The sequence below is a fragment of the Acipenser ruthenus genome, chromosome 17 (genome assembly GCF_902713425.1).
Source record: "Acipenser ruthenus chromosome 17, fAciRut3.2 maternal haplotype, whole genome shotgun sequence".
Lineage (NCBI taxonomy): Eukaryota > Metazoa > Chordata > Actinopteri > Acipenseriformes > Acipenseridae > Acipenser > Acipenser ruthenus.
Window position 1 is genome coordinate 2,182,921 of NC_081205.1, and position 16,261 is coordinate 2,199,181.

At 39.0% G+C, this 16,261-nt stretch overlaps 1 protein-coding gene across 4 annotated transcripts in view; it reads left to right on the plus strand.

The window, feature by feature from the left end:
- The first annotated feature begins 15,798 nt into the window (after window positions 1-15,798).
- LOC117423474 (myosin-10) overlaps window positions 15,799-16,261 on the plus strand; it is a 65,370-nt gene continuing 64,907 nt past the window's right edge. For 3 of the 4 annotated variants that reach the window (XM_058989772.1, XM_058989774.1, XM_058989775.1), the window contains exon 1: window positions 15,815-15,954. The gene's annotated coding sequence lies outside the window, so the exon portion shown is untranslated. Of the gene's footprint in view, window positions 15,955-16,261 lie in introns of all 4 variants that reach the window. The other variant, XM_058989773.1, reaches the window with a different exon arrangement.

A 16,261-nucleotide genomic window follows, 5' to 3' on the forward strand; every position in this document is an offset into this window, starting at 1 on the left:
TAGTTTGCACAAGGCAGAGACAGATGAGTCTGTGCAATGACAAGCTTCAATGGTAAATGGCCACTCAGTTCACACTACTTGCATACATCATCATTTTGAAAGCGTGATTGTGGATTAATTGAATGGCAATCATGTGCTTCAATGTGTGCATTATTTTTTTTCATTAGGTATTAAGGTTATTTGTTGTTTGGTAACTTACAGTAGCACCAAATCAGATAAGGACTGGCGCTACACCACAAAAGGCAACTGTGGTGGGTAGGGTTAAAAACAATATCAAAATAGAGTAAAGAAAACCCCGCAAGGCACATATCAAAAAATACTTAATTGGTTAAAAAAAAAAAAAAAAAAACAACATCTAAAAACCGACCCGTTTCGGTTTAGCAGGCTACAAAGCAAACAAAGGACTGGCAAACCTACAGTAGACAGAATAATTTAGCAATACTGTATTAGCTCAAAAAGCTTTTTTATATTATTATGTTGTACTCCCCGATTTGCACGTTCCACATGGCTAAATGAATTACACACTACATTTGACCTGAACAATGTAATCTTGTAATCTCGTACAATTACATTTTTTAAGGAGGTCAATTAAACATCGTCCTGTGTGCTGATCTTTAATTCCATTTTAGAGACGAGTAGTGTTTGGAGATTCGCAGGGATCAATAACCTATAATTGAGTTCTAAAGCAGAATGTCACAAAGACGTAGGCGTGCAAGAATTCTATTTTAAAAAAAGCAATTTAAATTGAATGTAAAACTTACCATAACAGGGCCGTGCCATTTACATTAGAAATTGAAACTAGCATTTAAATGTCAAGTCTTTTTGTCGTTAATTTAAAGATACAGTTCCAGGAGGTTATTTTCACCAGATAACAATATTCTAGTTACAAAGCATTGGTAAGTACATTGATATTACACACCCCTTGTGTATGTTCCCTGCTTGTATTAGTTTATGCGATAACTTTCTCAATACAGTGTCGTTAGCAATATTAATAACCGTTTAGTACGTTCATGATTAAATTCACCAAAGTTAGTATAATAGTAAGCCACTGTAATTGAATAATTTACATTCTGAACATGTTAAAAAAACATTTCCACTACCGTACTCACACTAGGTCCTGTATGGTCAACACATGTTGTTAAACTGTGACACTAAACCACTGCTTATGGAAAAAGCTGAGAGAACACCTGCTTAAACATAAGCTGATGGATCGACTAGTGAATCTTCAGGCTCACGTCTGCTAAAGCTAATGCTGTGAGCTTAATCAGAAAATACACTGAAAGCATTACTATTAATCAACGTTGCTATGGCACAAGCGTGGTATGAATGTTTCTAATTATATTTGTTAAGTGTTTTTTTTTTTGTTACGAATTAAGCTCTCGCTGTTTCTGCTGATATAATTTTATGGCAGCTTTCTTTCCAGGATCACAGTATTACGCATTACAGTGTGAACCAACATTACCATAAATAATCATTTTAATGTAGTAAGCTAGTAATTAATATATGGGTGTTTGGAACTTACAAAAGAAAAAAAAATCTGCAACAACAACAAAAAAATGAAACCTGATGATATGATAGTTGTTCAATATAGAATAATATTTTATTGTATTGTTGGTGGTCGGACTATAACCAGTGCCTAGCTGCTGCTCCCTTGTGCTTGTTTTAAGGCGGTGATAGTATTTCCCAGTAGATCCTGATAATTAGTTATCCGTGGCACCAGGGCGTGTTCAGGCTGCAGAATGGAGAGTGGAAATGCAGCACACGTTATCAGAAAATGAACGCGTTTTAGCAAGAATTTAGCAGACTGTTTAAACCCTTACTGCTGGAGCGCATTAGCAATGTGTTTTAATGTATTACATTCAGGAGACTACACTGGAATAAAAACAAGCCAATTCTGCTCAATAGGTTCAGATTTAATTTCAGAGCTTCAGAAAAGGATGCTTACAATGGATGTCTACAATCAACCTACAAGAAACCACGTCCTTACAATAGCTGATTGTGTGTTTTGTATAATGTTCCTGGATAAAGAGTTGTAGCACATGCATGTTATTTTTCAATGGTATCTTTATGAAATGGTTAAAGTATGGTGGCTAGTTATGAACAGTGGGGGAAAAAAATAAATAGAAATGTCGAGATCACGCGATAAATTGATCTCAGGAGCTCGACATCTCAAACCGCTATTGAGACCACAGAGACATGATATTTTGATCTCGAGATATCACGTTTATTTAATGTCCTCAATGAGCCACTGTACGGAAGTCTTTGGTGTCATTGTAAAATGTATTGCATTTATATTCTGTTTGATATTATTCACAGACAGATAAAGCCTTGCAACGTAAAGATTAGTGAAATGGAACTGAGTCCTTTCTGAAGTTTGGCATGCAGATTATTAATCAGGACACCTCTTTCAACTTCACCTGCCAAAAAAAGTCTCCATACTCCCAGTTTGAAAGCATCAGCACACTTCATGTTACAAGACCTTGAAAGGGAATTTTAATTTGAAGGAATATTTCTAACCTCCTTGACTGTTTCTCTCTTTCATCCTCAAGGCTACATGGTGCCTTGTTGACGTCAATGGAGAGAGATTCTTCCTTAATGCTAAATCGTTCAAAGAGAAAATAACCTGTGAGCACTCTCATCTCCCAACTGCTGCAGAGTAGAAACAAATACGCTTCCAAATCGGAGAAACACAAGCTTAAACTACGTCTTGTGTTTTGTGAATGAAAATCTGATTTAATGTTAAGTATTTTGCATGTGTGTGTATGCAGTATTTGGGTCCTTCTAAGTCAGGAAGTTTGATTTGAATAGCATCATAAAACAGGCAAAGAGCATGGATCATAAAGCACCCTTTAACTGTAAGCGTTGATTGAATCAACACCTGCCTGTTATTAGTAAGGAACCACACTGAAAATGCAGCAGTTTAAGAATCTGTGATGCGGCACTGCATGTGATAATGAAAAATGAAACAAAGACAAGCAGCTGCTGCCTGCTGGGAATATAGAGTAAAGCAGCCAGGGTCATCGCCAAGACAGGGGCCAATACCAGAGCTGCTGGTTAGAGTTGGGCAAAGGTCAACCAATTTAGAGCAAAAACCTGTCCACTTCTGACTGAACTGTCAGCATCTGCACTAATGGCAGGGAGAATGCTACTTTCATTAAGACCTTTTGTGTGAAAACGATGGCTCCATTTGCTTCACGCAGCAACATAAGGAGCGGGGTTTCTAGAAAGAAAAGGATGATAAAATCAAACAAGCACAGTACAGAGGATGTTGAGAAGCGTAGTGTGGCAATATTGAATGGGAGATAAGCTCTAAGTTGATTAGAAACCTCACAGGCATCTGATATGGATGCATTTGATCGAGGATGTGTCTCTGAAAATGAGACACGCTTGAGGGAAATTACCTTTAGGGTGGACAAGAAAGGGGAGATGGAGATAGCTTTCAAACCCAGTCTTGCGGCGTCCATTGGAGTCACACAGGAGTGGTGAGATTACAATTGGCTGAGTAAAAGAGGAGACGGACCAGCACTTCACCCCTAGACAGGGGAGAGGAGGTGGGCACAAGGCTTGTTAAGCCTTTCCACCTACATGCAAAATAATGCTTTCAGCGGTCCCTCAAGCCAGATTAGGAAAATTACCATTTAATCAAGGGCGTTCAGGCGCTGAATAACAGCACATAAAGGAAAGCATTTGTTTCTCTTCACTTTGAAATAAATGAGTCATTCTTCCACATTGCTACGTGAGTCATTCCTGGCCTTTGTGGGATCTACTAGCAGATTATAAATCAATTCCTACATTTCAGAAGTTTTTTTTTTATTATTATTATTATCAAGAAAACACAGTAAAACATTAAAGAATGCAATGTATTGTCTTTATAAAATAGGAAAGAGATAGATATACCTACACTGATAGAGGATGCCACTCTGTTGAGCTCTCAGTTTTCTTATATCATTTTTATGAGTACATCAATCTGATTCTGAATTGAAGGTGTGTTTTTATATTGAGTATATCAGTCTCCTCGGTGTATGTTGTATTTTGTACCTTACAATTTTCTAGGTGTCTTGGAAGTACTTGAGATTAAGGGTCATACGCGATACACATACATTTAGTCCCTTCAGATCTGTAGACTTGTGTAACCTTTTTCAGTACTGGAAACATTGAAATAATAATAATAATAATAATAATAATAATAATAATAATAATAATAATAATAATAATAATAATAATATACATTCATTGCTCATTTCTTGTAAAGATGCTGACAGATCTGAATTTTGTTCATCGCGATTCTTTTGAAACTTCTCCAATCACTTGAAAATAATTTGTTATTTTCCTCATCTTGGTTTGACAAGTTTTCATTCCAAGAGTTGGCCTACATTACGATTTGAGACTTTAGATTTGTTTTTTTGTTTTTGTTTTTTTAATGTTTTATACTGTCAGCTGAAAAAAAAATTCACGTTTATTTTAAATAGTTAACCTTTAGGAATTTCTAGTGGCACATTAAAATTTACGTTCACACAAGGACATGTGACCAAATTAGTGGCACTGTAGAGCCCTGTTGTTATTTTGTTTTGTTTCCAGTTCAGTTCCTGAGAATAGTTGCCACAGTTATTATTATTGAGGTGTACTTGCTGCTCGCAGTGTTATTGTTTTCTGTAAAACACTGAGATCCTGTCAGCTAAGAAAAGGCTTAATGCAAAAGCTTGTTTTAATATTGTCTTTATTACGCCAGCCAGATATATTTTCTACATTTTCTTTAAATTCTCAAATTAATAAATCGAAATCCAGATAGTAAAAAGAAGCCCGGCTAGCGTCGTGTAATTATATATATATATATATATATATATATATATATATATATATATATATATATATATATATATAGCACCTTCCTTATTAGTTATTTTTAGGTTACTAGGGCCATGGTTGTACAATCTTTATTATTTACAAACAGAAATAAACAAAATAACCATAATCCCAACCAAAACCACTGTTCTTCATTTGTATTTCAAATGACCTTTTTCCATTCACCAGTCTTCTCTCCTTACTTCTCCTGACTTCTCTCCTATCAACAATCTCCAAAAGCCCCAGCTTTGATACCCCTTCAAATCCCCCTTCAACTCAGACACAGCTGAAACAGAGTGTGGATTGATGTGGATAACTGCTGTCTCATCTGAGACCAAACCTCCGGGTGCCAAATGTCCCGCAGTGCTGTTCACATCAAGGACTCCTAGATCTCATTTCCAACGCCTACATGCTGAATGCTTGCATCGCTCATTCCGAGTACAATACGTAAACACACATTTGTTAGCAGGGCAAAGTGCACCTGGACTGCTTTTCTTCTGTTTTATTTTTTCCTTTTCTCATTTTTTTTAACCCTCTCCCAGTTTGAGAACAGGCTTACCCCTTGGTTTCATTGTTTTCTATTGCAGTGTTCACAAGCCCACACACATCATCAATTACACACAATTCTCCATGCTGCCTTCTTTCACTTGCAGACCTGACCTTCCTTTACACCCAGGATCTTGTCAGCATGCTTCTTTGAGCACACCTGGCACCTGGCTAGTAGGAGCTGCAGCGTGTGAACAGAAAGACCCGTGCCAATTCTGCCTCCCTGTGAGTGTGCCAGAGCCAATGTGACGCTGCCTGTGGAATCCCAAGCGACGACCAGCAACTTCGCACAGCCAGGACACAAACCTGCTCTCAAACCACATGATCCGGGATCGTGCCTTACCAGGTAAGCCACTGGTGGTGTGTTTCAACGATTTAGATCAAGCACACCTCCCCTCCTATCGGTAATTCTGAATACCACTGCTCGCACGGGGAACAAATTTGCATTTTGCATTTATTCATTCGCCTCCCACAGCATGACAAAAAATACTTATTTTATTTTCAGAGGCGGTTATAAAGAACCAAATGGTGTTTCATTTTCCTGCCTAATGATACTGTGAAACGAAGCATTAATCTGGGCTGCTGGTTTCAGTCAGATTGTGTCAGCTCATTACAGAGTGTGTTAAAACTCAAGTGATTTGGTTAAATTTTTAACGAAAAAGAGGTTCAAGAAGTCGGGAAATGATGCAAACTTTGATTTTAACCAGGGTGTGCATGATCCCAAACCTGAAACCTGGACTGAGAGAGATATATCCTGTAATATAGCACCTTTCACAAGCAATAATACATCAAAACAAATGAGGGAGCTTGAATGAGCCAGCTAACAGATTAACCACACATACAGTACAATCCATATTCACTTCTGGCTCCACACAGCTCAAAGCCAAAGCTTTTGCCCTTTGTTAAGGTCTTGAAGGAATCACAGTGATCCATCGGGGATGACAATAAACAACCACAGATGAGTGCCAGTTAAGAGACCTCATTAATATTAGAGGCAAGAGGGACATACACCCACAGCTTTGACAGCTCTCTGGCAAAGCTATTGTGTATAATGCTGGATGGGAAACAAGCTAAATGAGGTAATGACATTAATGAATACTGAGCACAGGCAAACAGACCCAGTGAGTCACCACTAACCTATCTCTGGAATAAAGACTAGGTCAGCCAGCAAACGGAAATGTGTTTCGAAACGGCTCTCCATAGCAAGTGAACATTTTCATGAATACAAAAATATACAGAGACTGTCTTAAAACAGACTTTGAACATTGTTTTTGGAGTAAGCGCTGAGTTTGGAGCTAGAACAGGGTTATTTAAAAATTGACATTGCTGTAATTATCAGTACACATACAGTACATTGCTATGTGGCTATGATTAAGGAACTCTGAAGTTTCCCCAATATCTTACTGAATTCATCTTTATCAGGAATACTCTCCGGCAATCCACAGCATTAGTATTTCACACAGCACACTGGAAACATGAGCGAATGCAAAGTAAATGCATGCTTTTCCAAAACAGGATCTCAGCACAAACAGAGCAAGGGAAAATGACTCCCGTTGTGATTTCAGAAGTAATTTAAAACTGAATAAATAACTACAGAAACACCGGGAGCCACAAGGGAAAGGCGCAGACAAGGTGATATGAAACTGACCACTTTTCAGCATGGATGGGTACTGCTGATGTGAATTATGTTGCATGGAGAAACCTTTAAGAATGTGTTTTCTGAAAGTTAACACACAGTACAGGAGAATTAAGGAGCTAAGTAAATATTATACACATCTGGTAATGTACGGTAAGGGTCTCGAGGTGATGAGGAAAATACTCTACACAGTCAATCCAATGCTGTCAGAATTGGAAGTGTGTTCCCAGTGCCAGTAAATGCATGTGTGCCTATGTGTGTGTGTGCATGTGTGTGTGGTGTGGGGACCAGCAGCCCATGCTAGCCAGTCTTCACAGGTCATTTTGTGCCACTGTATTTCAGGGAGCCTATGGCAGTCAGCTGGACTGTAAAACTGCTGTCAAGCATTTCGGGAGCCTGGAGGTGTCTGGCCTTGCACCTCCCGACAGCTCTTCAGTTGGTCCCCCGATGTGTGCATTCAGCAATCGCAGCCCTAGTAATAGCTCTTGTTAGACACAAGGGTGTGAATGCCACGGTGCAGCTTGCTGACCTGTGATGAACAGCAGTGTCAACAGCACACAACGCAAGTCTGCAAAGCTCCCCTAGAGGTTCCCTGTAATACCATCCAGGACTTTATTTGTGTAATGAAGATATTCAGGGCTGCTAAAGGGAATGCTGTTGTGGTTTAGAGGTGAGGATCCCATGCAAGGCTGCTAACGGGTTTGAAAAGAGGGAGAGGTACAGTTCAATTGCAACCAAATCCATGTAGAATAAAAAAGCTGTGTCCAGAGCACTGTATCGTTTTCCTTTTTTTATATTTCTTTGCTAAACTCTTATTTTTAGAAATTATTTTGTTTTTGTTGTGGCACGTTCATCTAAAAAGAATCAGACAGCTCTTCTGCATTAAGATAAATGGCCTTGAAATCGCATTCACTGTTTTGTGTAGGTCTTTCTATTCAGAATTACTGTATCCTCCCAATATTAGACTAATGTAATTTGTTGTGCTTACATTTGTAATATAACATCCTTAACACAGTTTGGTTTGTATTTCTAAAAACTGTATGTGTTTGACATCTGCAACTTGATTGTTTTGACTGCCGTTAGCTTCTTTCATTTAGTCGGGACTCTTTGCTAAATCTCTTTGCTTCAGCATTTGATTATCTTCCTCACATGTTAACAGGGCTCAATCATGTTTTATTACATACTATTTGGTATCATCCTGTTTACTGATATTTCAGATAAAGGTCAGATAAGACGAACCCCTTAACCCCATCACATCTTTAAAAGCAAGAGAGCAATAGAAGCATTGAACTGCGATCCCACGCCACCACTAAAGGCTTTCGTTTACTGATGACCTTTAAACGGTGTGCAAAGCCACAGGATCGTTTTCTGAACTGGAAACACAATTAGAAAAATCACTTTTGCATCCCTAACATAATTCCTTTTGGTCCATCAACAGAGCATTTAAAAACAGCAGGATCTACAGAAGAGTTTTTCCCATATTTACATGTGTGGATGGGATCTGATTCAGTTTCATGTTGTAGACCATGCATTTCAGTTTTCCTTTCAAATATATTTCTAAAATGTCTTCGTTCCCATTATCCTCACAATTTTCCCTTCTTGTTTTTTTGTAGATTTGTCTGAAGGTGAAGCCCATTCGACCAGCCGCCATAGATTCTATGGATTTCCCGTTGCTGCACATCGGACTTTAAGTGGTGTCAGGTTACTCGCCTGATTAGCCTTGACTGATGCAGGAACACTGAGATGCTCCGAGGTACATAAAGGAGAGCAGGAAATGCATATCCCTTTACAAAGCAAGGCCTCACCTTTAATGTGTGCTGAGGATGCTTCAATTTGCACTGCCCAACATGGCTGTTCACGCCCTGAAAAATTCCAAGCTTGTTAGAGGTGCTGCAGTTAACAAATGTACGTGTTTGTTACCAGTCAGAAAATGAGATCTTGATCAGTAGCCCTGTGTCCATGACCCCATAAACTATTTGTCACTGGTTTGTGTGTCTGTGTTTTCAAATACATCCTTTCCCATATCTTGAGATGTCCAGCAAGCATCTGTCTGTCATGTTATTCTGGTAAGGATCGTTCACTTGTTAACTCTTTGGTAACACAAATGACAAGGCATGAATAATCGTGTAATTAAATGGTAATAACTATGTAATTACCATTGGTAACTACTGTGTAGTTGCGTGAACATGGCCCTTTGAACAACAGTGTGTTACCTGATGTAATTACATGGTAATGCCATGGTACAAGCAATTTAATCACACACTTATTCTAGCAGTACCGTGATGGAGAAGGCATTGCTCGCAGTTATAACATGGTTATGAATGCCCCATAATCTAAAGTTCTACTAACTTTGTTAATGACTAAACATGCACCTTTTATTATCAAGACATTATTTGTTAAGTCAACTGAAACACAAAACGTCCCTCTCTCTCTCCCTCTCTCTCCCTCTCTCTCTCTATCTCTCTCCCTCTCTCTCTATCTCTCTGTCTCGTTATCTCTCTCTCTCTCCCCTCTCTCTGTCTCTCCCTCTCTCTCTCGCTCTCCATCTCTCTCTCTCTCTCCCCCCTCTCTCACCCCTTTTGTGCTCTCCCACTCTTTCTCTGTCAGATTATCTTTCCCATTCTCTCATGCTGGAGATTGAACCACCCACCAATTCAAAGGCACCCAAGCTCATCCACTCATCTATTGAGTTCTTAACACCCCTCTCTGGGTTAACGTGAAAAGTCTGAGGGCCTCTGGCAATGCAATTACCACCTCCTGCGACTTTGAACACATCCTGTCAGAGCTTCAGTGAACTGCTGATGGTTTCCAGACCTGGATCTGTTCAATTGCCAATGTTTTAAATATTAATGCGCCTCTTTTTTTTTTCACTGAAGAATGTTTCCACTTCTGAGCAAAAAAAGGCCTTTGTAAAAAAAAAACACACATCTATAATTAAATTTGCCTACTATCCCCCATATTGTTGCTTTTTTCTTTTTTTCCCCGTTGTCATTAGCATTCATTCAGGATAAGACAGTTAAGGGACCAGAAGGCGAGCTGAAATCAGGCAATAAATACAAAGCCCAGGTAATAAGCAGCATTGGAGATGACATTTTTACAGACCTCGTCTGTATGGGCATAATCACTCCACACTCTGCTGGCCTGTGTGACGCAGGTCCATTGACAATGGATACAGCTGTGAGAATGTCTCGTCCTAGGGGACATGGTGAGTCATCCCTAGCCTGCGTCATTATTTTACTGACAGTGGGAGCAAGCCAGCCATCACACAGCTACCGTATTAACCTGGAAGACAGCACCTGAGCCATTTCCTTGAGGAGACCTCTTTTGCACTTTGAAGTTTACCGATGAGAAGGTTCACTGGTGACATTAATAGTGCTATATCAGAGAGTGTCTCAGCCCTATCCATTATAAAGCATATATGCGTCAGCACCATTAAATTGAATCTGGAATTCCTTCTTCTTTATATTTCTTATTTACTAAATAAAAACATAATATGTAAAACACATTAAATACAAATCAACATATTATACTCTGAAATTACCCATTACTGCATAATGGGCGAAGCCAGCGCGTGTCTTGACAACTATGCAAAAGAACCAGGCTCATCTGTAGGAGTGGTTATTGAGCTTTCAATCTAATCTGTTAACAACATCTCTGGAAGCTGCTTCACAAGTCAGAGCACCGTCGAGCTGTCTGGTTAATGATTTCAGGCACCATATGGAAATGCAATCTGTGGAGCTCCAGTCTTCAGGACTTGTTGCTGTCACCAGATGTTCCAGGGCTTTGGAAATCTCAAGAAACAGATACTGAACCATAGAGCTTTTCCCATGGGAACCAAACATACCTCTGTGTAGATTACACTGGAAAATAACACTGAGGAGCAGTCAGGTCAATACACACACACACACACACACACACACACACACACACACACACACACACACTGTATATTGAAGACGAAGACGTCTCAGCTCTGAATCCATCAGATAGTATAGTAGACCCTGATACTGATGTGACACAGTTCTCTGATAGTTCTTATCTATGTTTGAAAACTGGAAACAGTGTTAAACTGAAGCTAACAGGGAGGATTGCATATATATATATATATATATATATATATATATATATATATATATATATATATATATATATATATATATATATATATATATATATTACTGTGCTTTCTTAAGAGCCATAGAATTGTCCCAACCTGCCCCTAGACTATAACAAGCTGTGCACAAGGGAGGGAATGTGAATGTGAATAAGTCAGGAGCCGGGAGTCTAGGTCGTGTCTGAGGTCTGCAAATCGTTTGCTGATCAATAACGCTCTGGGACAGCAAATCGTATGGCAAGTCCAGTGTTTCTAAACATCTGATGAGGTTATACTGGCCTCTAGTGGCTTAAAACATGCATCACACATCACATTTTAAATACTATGCGAATGTGTAGATTGTCAAAAGTTGACGCCATTGGGCCTTAAGTTTCCATGGTAACTTTGCAGGCAATCTTTCGTACTGCATCATATCGTACTGCATCATACCGTACTGATATCTACGACACTGTACTAGCTGATAGTATCAAATTTTGCATCAGAGTGTCTGCAAAGTATACCATAAAAACAAATGGTTCTAGTAATTGTTTTTTGGAATCATTTCAACACTGTAAATCTGTCCCACAGCATAACCTGGTGGCCACCTATTGTAACTGCATTATTTTTTTAAGTGTATTTAATTCATTAATGTAAATCTTTACGGAATGTGAAATTTGAATGGAATTTACTGAATTAAATGGAATTTACTTTAGTAATGTGGTGAATATATGTGTTTAGCTAAACTATTAATTTTATTCTGTAAATGTATTTGCTTACGATTGTAAGTCGCCCTGGATAAGGGTGTCTGCTAAGAAGTCAATAATAATAATAATAATAATAATAATAATAATAATAATAATAATAATAATAATAATATTCTGCACTATTATTTAAGTAAATAAAAATAGTGCAAAATTGAACTAGAACAAAATCTCAGCAACCCTGAAAATGAATTATCATAAGGAAAAGATATAGCACACTCCTTATGTAACTTGCGTTATTGGGCGTTTGTAGTTAGACAAATTAATAAATACAGTTACTATTATAACTTAGTGAGATTTTTAGAAGACATTGACTAATCATACAGAAATGTATTTTCTTAAACATGCAGTATATAAAAACAATTCTCCAAACTGCTCTATATGCAAGTGCATCACATGTGTTTAATATATTGAGTCTTTAAAACGATTCAGCTAAGAAACAGATACCTTATAATGAAACCCCTGCCAACTCACATTCCCTTAATCTAATCAGAGGAGGACTATTCCGATGTAATAACAAATTCAATATTAATAAATTACACAGATTGAGCCACAGGAGCATAATCAGAGGTTAATTAGAAAGCGATCTTCATTCAAATATTTGAAATGAGACACAAAGGATAATTAGCGTTTAGTTTGGTGTGTGATGGTTGAAAGAAGAAAGAAGACAGTGGCCTGATTTACATGTTCATACTCATTAAAAAAAAAAAAACGTCCTAAGGATTTTAAAGTGCTTTCTTTTCATGTTCAGTCTGTTATTGGTACACTGTCTGGCCATTTTATTATGACATTTATATCTGACTGGATTTGGCTTTGCCTGGGTGTGGGTGGTGAATGTTCTCCTGGTATGCCCTGGTCCTTTGATTACTTTGGAAGGCTGAATGAATGCTGTAGTTTACTTGCGAATCAAGTCCCCTAACAATGCTGCAATTGTACCTGTACATGTGATGTCTACTTTCAAGATGATAATGCACCCCTCCACCCATGAGTGCAACTGGTTTGAGGAGCATGAGAGAGACGTCGGGCATCTTCCATGGCCACCACAATCCCCTGATCTCAATCCAGTGGAGCATGTCTGGGATGAGCTTGGACAGTCACGCTCCTCTGCCAACCTCTCTGCACCACTTGTGTGACTGAATTGATTAACATCCCACTAGGCACACCCAGCATCTTGTGGCATCTATGGCATGTCGTGTTCAGATACAGGTCCTATTTTAGTGGTCAGGCAGTGTATCTGCTGCCAGTCAAAGCTTCCTGTTACTCATCCTTTGATTGTAAGTTTTGACCTCTGGCATTTCAGTCCTTTGTTTATTGAACTAATGTCATCTTACATAAAAAAAAAAAAAAAAAATCACCTGGCTGACTACAAGATGTGTGTGTGTGTGTGTGTGTGTGTGTGTGTGTGTGTGTGTGCGTGTGTGCGCGTGCAGAGGGTAATGTTTAAAGCTGAGGTGTGGAACTTGGTTTCAGGAGACTAGGCTTCAGGCCACTGCATGGAACACCAGGACAGACTTGGGGTTTGATACAGCAAATTTGCCTCAGGCTAAGTCTCCCGGTGTCCTGGAACCAGCTTTGAAGCCACTGTTCCTGAAAAAGCGGCTTCATGTTCCCTCAGCTTTAGAAGCAAGAAAGAACCTTGTCTGAAGCTTTGCTCCTTGTTCTATCACTGTGCCTTTGTTTGATGATGGAGGATACAGCAGGCTGTTAAACGGTGCTTGAAAAGGATTAGTTTTAACTGAATGCTTTGCTACAAAGTGTATGCAAATATTCAAGCAAGAAAAAGTCTTATCTGCTCTGTGCAAATGCTACATTTTAACAAAGGCTTTTGTGTCAACACAGTAAAAGTCCTGATGTGTTGTTGAAAGTATGGCATACATGTTGCACACACACACACACACACACACACACACACACACACACACACACACACACACACACACACACACACACACACACATATACACATACACATGCTTAGAGGTTGGGCATATAGTGAGAAACACCCACAGTATGTACTGAAGGCTGCTGTGTAAATGAATCCCTGTATTCTGAATTTGTAAACCCTTCGATTGAACTTCGCAACCCTTATTGGCTAAGGCAGTGTCACATGTCCATTGTGTGCTATTGCCCACAATGCAGGCAACAGTTGAAGAACGACTGCCCTCTGATGTCACGCTGCAATCAGTAGGGAAAAGATCATTGCACACATCGCAGGTATAATGAAACAGGCATTGACTGCAGTGGTTACCTTATAGTGAGAAGCTGTCTTACACTATAAACCTCAAGTCCAGTGAATATTTGTATAATATTGATCAGAGTTTATCATTACTAAAACTGGGCATCCCTAGACAATAGGAAAAACAAGTACATATTGTTGTACGGCGTAAGGTGTTGTTAAAGGGATGGCTTTGATAAAGGGATAATTTATTCCTCCTATATGTTCTAAACATTGCATTTCTTACCTGCTTCATATACTCCATGTTCTCTAGCGTTCTCTGTGTTTGTTTCTTGCTTCGATCATTACCTACAGGGTTCAAACCCCTAAAACCACCCCCCTAGCTACGCCACTGCTCCAGGCAGAACAAACCCTTCAGTTAAGTAGCACACCCACCACACACGTGTATGAGCTGCAGATTCAAGTTCATTGGTCGCACTCTGACAATAGAACGCTCGGTCTCAACACTTCTCTTTTGTGAATCGATGAAAACCCGTGGGAAATATACACCTCCTGTGGGTCGTATATTACTACAGTGCTAATGTGCTTGTTTGGACCCTTTGATTTCGCATAGAAGCTTCTGGGTTTTTTTTTTTTTTTTAGTTTTAGATTCATTACAGGATCTAAAACTAAAATAAAGGTTCTGGACAAAGCTTGAATAAGTATATTCCTTCAAATGGCTGTGGATTAATATTTTTATAATAATACATCACTATTTTATAATATCTGTTTGTTTTTTTAATTAATCCACTTATTGTACACACGGATTATAGGCCTCTACTGTATTGAAAGGTTGTGCTTGTATTTAACAGTTAGTCTAATAAACAGTATCCACTGGTAAAATGGATTCTGTTGACCTGTTAAGCACATCACTGTCACAGAACATGATTCTAATTCTGATTTAACAGGTTATCAATGTTACTGCTGCTAAGTACGATAAATACAGAACCGAGGGGCTCCACATTTTTTTCAAGCGCAGCTGTCAATGTTTAATTCTAAGAAAATAACGTTTCTAATTATAACAACAGGCTGCAACTATCGCATTCTGGACGCAAGAGGTCGCCCCACACACTGCACCCTCGCATCTCGCCTCCAAATGCAAATGAATGATGTCATTCGATATGAAACTAGGGAGAGCGAGGCGGAGCAGGGGCTCAGAAACAATAGAGAAAAAACCACGATATTCTTATTTGCATTTATATAAAAGCGGGACGTTTTTTTCATTTGGCATTTTTTTTGATGCTCTACAACAAACTAAAATAAAAAAAATAACAATAAAAATAATGCAACAAACCAAATACCGTTTTTTTTGTTGTTTTTTTTGTATTATTGATCAAATTCACTGCATCCTCTTCATGTGCTGCCCACACACTTGCCAATCAAATGCAACCTACCCTCCAAGCTAGATGGGCAGGACGGCTAAGTATGACGGGCATGGTGCTGACCAGTCGTTTAAACACATTCTCACAGACAAAATTCGAGAAATACAAAGGCTGCAATGAGCCGCAGCACCGCTGGGCATGAGGCCAGGACACAACGACCAAAATATGGGGAGGTGGGCCGGCGTTCCAAAGGGGATGGTCTCGGTTTACTTGATTGGCGTCGTCAGCAGGCAATAGAGTTTCTTAGTTTTTAGTGGGCGTGCGCTGCGGTGCTGCGTGGGCGGGACTCAGAAGGCTGTTTCATAGTGTTCGGTTGAGGCGGTGTCTGGCTCGTGGGGGAGTTTCTTCTGCAGCGACCGCGAGAGAAGCACTGCAGATTGGAATTGCATAGAACCTGCTCAATAAAACATAGCATTGCGAAGGAGTACCGTTTATCGTTTTACAAGTCGTTGTTATTTTTGTTTTTCGGACTGAGCCAGGTAAGTTGAAAGGCTCTGTGTTTTTTTTCTTATGTAGCAATTTTTTTTTTCTATGATAGCAGAGATGGAGGTGTATTTAATCTGAAATTAAACACCTTGACTGAAAACAACTCGCTCTCTATAGAAACGTGCCGTTATTAAATAAATACAATGAACACGCTTGCTTTGTATTTAAATGCAGCAGTGTATGTTGACGTTGTCAATTTCAACACATCAGGGTTTTCATTTCTACCGTTTTTTTTTGTTTTTTTTTGTAAGTTCCAGACAGTATTCATTGAGAATAGTTCTTGGAGGGGGGTTGAGCATG